Source organism: Vicugna pacos, chromosome 20, assembly GCF_048564905.1.
Source record: "Vicugna pacos chromosome 20, VicPac4, whole genome shotgun sequence".
Taxonomy (NCBI): Eukaryota; Metazoa; Chordata; class Mammalia; order Artiodactyla; family Camelidae; genus Vicugna; species Vicugna pacos.
In genome coordinates this window covers 17,362,324-17,367,484 of record NC_133006.1, presented here as the reverse complement: position 1 = coordinate 17,367,484, position 5,161 = coordinate 17,362,324, and positions in this window count along the sequence as shown.

Below are 5,161 nucleotides of genomic sequence, written 5' to 3'. Positions count from 1 at the left end.
GCTTCATCCTTTGCTCTGTTATGAAGATAATAAAATCTTATGTTAAAAAAAAAAGAACAGAAAAATGACATAGTACCAAAACAGAATGATAAATAGACAAATAGCAGATTTTTTAATCAATGACACAAATACTATCTTTGAAACACTGAGAAGAAATAATGAATCTACAATTTTATACTCAGTCAAGCAATCATTCAGGAATGGGGAAAACAAAAGTCATTTTCAGAAAGACAAAGACTAAATTCATTTACAGGTTGAAAAAAACTACTGGAAAAACCGCTGAACTGCATAGATCCTTCTCTATGAAAACTCCTGCTTTTTGCTATCTGAAACTCAGGAATGAAATAGATTTGCATAATGTGGTGTACTTTTCAATCTCAATATCCAAACTCATAATTTAAAACCTATGAACCAAAAAAATTCAGATGGTGAAAAAAAACTTACCCTAAAGGAAGAAAGAAACTAATTCAAAAAGAAAGAAGTGAGGATTAAGAAGGAATGGCAAGCAAGGAAGCTGGTAAACATACAGGTAAATCTAAGTGATCATTGCTTGTTTAAAATAATAAAAAATAAGTATTTGGGGGGAATACAAAAACTATATACATAAGCTATATACTGATGAGCATGCAAAGTAGGATAAGTGATGGGAATGAACAAGTTCAGGGTTTAGCGAAGAGCAGGAGGGGTTGAGGAATATTGATTGTAGTAGACACTGTTGATGGTACCCAACCCATATTCTCCCTGCCCACCTAAGTTCCCTTACAGATGTGGTAGACAGTTTAACAGGCTGCCAGGTGTTGATCAAGCACATATGTCTCTCTTCTACGCCTGATGTCTTTCTCCTGCACCACAGAACTTTCTCTGACTTAAGCAGGCGTCATCTGGGAGTGCAGGAGCGTTAACACTTCCAGGGATAACTTTCAACCGATGGAAGAGACAGTAGATAAATGCCCCAACCTTCTTATCTCTTGGTGGAGCAATTCTGAAACCAGTTCCACTTGGTTGTTCAGAGGATCTGAGGCCCTGTGACCCACAACAGTGACCTGCTCATGACCATTCCCCACGTTGGCTTTTCTCTTTTCCCCTGTCTCACTTCCCCCTTCCCTTGTTTGTGCTTCCTGACCTCATTTTCCAAATGCCTGTACTCAAGCTCTTGTTCTAAGGGCAGCTTTTGGAAGAATCCAGCCTAAGACACTGATTAGTTTTAGAATTTATTTCATGTACGTGCATTATCATTTTAAGAGTAATCACTAAAATGGTAAATGTAGAATGTGTAACCTCCAAACAAATAGAAGTTAAAAAAAAAGGAAATTTTAAAAACCTTAATCAAGTCAATAAAGATAGGAAAGGGATGTGGGGGTAGAGGAAAGAAACTTAAGAAAAAGAGAGTAACTGTCTTATTTCATAAGAATGTAAGATGACATCCCTTGTAAAATACAGCTAAATTTTGCACACTACTAAGGTGGAAGACAGTTGCTAATTACAAACAACATCAATTACAGAAGTACTCTAATTTCAAAGATGTTCAAATGTTGGAGGGAAATGTGTCTCACAGTTGATAAAATTTGGGAGTACAAAGAAAGATTTTAGAAACAAATAAAATATTCAAATATTCAATAACTACAATGAGGGACCTAAAATTATTTAAAAAATCAGATTGTCTAATTAGATGATCTTTTAAAAAAATTAGTTCTAGGCTGTTCATAAGACACATACTTCAAACATAAAAGAATAGAAAGGTCACATGCAAAAGAACTGAAAAACATAACACCAGGCAAATACTGCCAAAACAAAGCTGGTATAGCTAACTGAAAATGAGACAAAGACTCTAAAAATACTTTTTGCTTTAAGGAGGGTCACTCCATAATGGTAAATTTTCAATTCATAAGGAAGATATGATGTTCTAAACATTGTACTCCTAAAACATAACCTCAAAATATACAATACAAAAATTGAGAGACCAATAATAAAATATGTCAAATCAATACAAGGGTTTTTTTTCATATATTTTAGTTTTGACAAAGCAAGCAAATGAAAAATTAATAAATGTTTAGAAGCTGTTAATGATATAACAATTGTGATATAATGAGCATATATTGAACCCTATACCTCAAATTAAGAAATATAAATTTTACTCAAACATAAATGGAATGTTTATGAAAGTTAGCTATATATTAGTTTACACATCAGATTTCTACAAACAATAAAAGAATCAATATCATACATATTACATTATCTGACTACAGTACAATTAAGTTAGAAAGCAGTAACAAAAAGATAATATAAAAATATATTTGGAAATTTAAAAACTACACTGTTAAGTAGTTTTTGGGTCAAAGAAAATATTGTAAGGGACATTAAAAATATTTCAACTGAACAATAATGAACATCTACATTTCAAAACTCACATGGTATAGCTAAAGCAGTGCCTTCAGAGAAATTTACATCCTTATATGCTCAAAGAAGTCTAACAATGTATGAGTTAATCATCCAACTCAAGAAATAAGAATATAGTTCAAAGTAATTAAGTAGAGGATAATAATAAAAAAAAAGATAAAGATCAGCAATTAATTGTGGTAGATTGGATTACTGGTCTCAGTTCTTCCCTCTCCTGTAACTGGATTACCTACTGTGGGAGGGTACTATCAGGCGGAGCACACCTCCTTGCCTCATTGGGAAGGGGCCTTGCCATCAACTTACTTTATTCATGAAATGTTAGTAAATTTTATAGGCACAGAGGACTTAAATATGTTTGTGTGATTTAGTCTGGTTTCTGGTATGTCTGCCATTCCCAGTGAGAAGAGCACACCTGAGAGAGCTGCTGGTCCAAGGAGGGTAAGCTGAACACAACCCGCAACTTGGAGCCCAGAGCCTGGATTCAGCCTAGCCCAGCTGATGTAGTTGACCCACATATCCTTTAGGAGGAAATAAATGCCTGTTGTTTAAATGCTGAGTCTTGGTTTGTTATGCAGTAGTACTGCAGCAAGAGCAAAGTCACTCATGAAACAGAAAATATATAGTAGAGCATCACCAATCCTAAATCTGACCTTCTGAAAAGACATCTATCACAAACCTTTGTCAAACAAATTGGAGGGTTGGGGTGGGGCTTTGGGAGGGGAGGTGGAGCAGAGAGAGAAACAAATGACCGAATAAATGGTGAATGAAAAGAAACGTAACTGTAGATGTATCAGTGAGCTTTAAAATGAAAGAATCTGTGAACAATTTTATGCCAATAAATGTGGAAACAAAGTAGACAATGTTCTAGAAAAACATAATTTAAAGAAATCAACCAAAAGAAAAAATTGAAAATCTGAACATACGTAACAATTTTTAAAATTAACTAGTAATTTAGACTTCTGGTGGAGTAGATGATGGAATAAATATACTTTTGCCCATTCCATACTCAAAGTACAACCAAGAATCCTGAACATGAAACATAAAACAAACATAAGAAGACTCTGAAAAGTTTAGAGAAGGCAGACAGCTAGAAACCACAAATGAGTCAGTTTGTTGAGTTTTCTTTTTGCCTCATAGATCCCAGATTTGAAGCTGACTATTTCAGAAACCAAAAAGCTAACAGGTGCAGACAAAAGAAGTCCCAATAATAGCATCCCTTCTCTGGCTGCAGAACCAGGAAAGGGGCAGCCTAACAAAAATTAAAATAGACAGTAGCTGCTCTACAGCAGCCAACACCACAGAAAAAAACTGCCCCCCCACCCCCCGGGTAGCAGAGGCTGAGTAGGGAGACTTGCCAGGCTGTAAGGAGGCATCAAAATCCCCTCCCAGGGCCATGCTAGTGTCAGAGAAGGTGTAGTGGACAGTTGCGGATTTCACCACTGCCTAGTGGTAAAGAGACCGCCTTCCACCCCCATGTCAGTGGAGGTCGTGTAGGGAGTACTCAACGAGGAACTTCTAACCCTCCAATCAGGGCTACATGGTGGTGGGTGCAGAACTCCCACCCCTTCCCAGCAGTAAGAAGAAGCCCTCCCTCGCAGATACTGCTGGAGGCCAAATGGAAAACCTGGACTTCCACCTCCATCTGGTAGTAGCAAGGTGACACTCCCCTTCCCCTACCAGAGCAAGCCAGCTGGAACAGGTTTAAGATGCGGAGTCTTCTAACATAATAACCCAAATGACCAAGTTCCATTAAGAAAAACCATTTATTATACCAAGAACTAAGAAGTTCTCAAACTGAATGGAAAAAGAGTTGATAGATGTAATACCAACATGACAGAGGTGTTAAAAGTACCTGACAAAGAGTTTAAAGTGGTCATCGTAAAAATGAATCAGCAAAAAACAAACAACCCAATTCAAAACTGGGCAAAATACTTGACTAGACATTTCTCCAAAGAAGATATATGACTGTGGTAAAAGACCAAAACCAAGCAATGGAATAAAGTTTATGTTTTGAGGCAGGACAAGAACATTTAAGCACAGCATTCCCCCTGCCCGTCTGGGGCCCTCCCTCACGTGCAGCCTGTGTCTGCATCATACATGAACCAGAGCTCCTCAGGGCGGGAACGCCCGCTCGGCTGTAAAGACCAATTTTTCCTTCTTTCTTCTGATGCCAGCAACGTAACTCATTAGAAGATAACAGGGGTTACGGTGACCTGCTGCTCACTTAGCATGTGCTTATTTGGACTGTATTATCTTCAGTGAAATTTATATAGAACTTGTGTGTCACTTTATTATAAAACAGGCTTTGTGTTAGATGATTTTGCCCAACTGTAGGTTAATGTAAGTGTTCTGAGCACACTTAAGGTAGGTTATGCTAAGCTCTGATGTTAAGTAGTTTAGGTGTATTACATGCATTTTCGACTTACGATATTTTCCATTTACGACTGGTTTATCAGGATGTAACCCCACCGTAAGTTGAGGAAGACATGTAGTATAAAACAAATTAGAATCTTTCTCCCCAGTCTTATTTCCCACAAAGAACCACTTGAGTTTCTGACTTTACTTCTGGTAGTTGTCTCTGTATCATTTTAAGTAATAAAATATTCTTGACTATTCATATTTAGACAAACCTATGAAAGGTGAGAGAATGAGTGAGCTTGTATTTCTTCCCACCTCCCTTCTCTTTCCCCCTTCTGACTTGCATTTTCCTTTTCATTTTGTCAAGATTTATCCCATTTTTGTTCTTTTAACCAAAATGACTTCT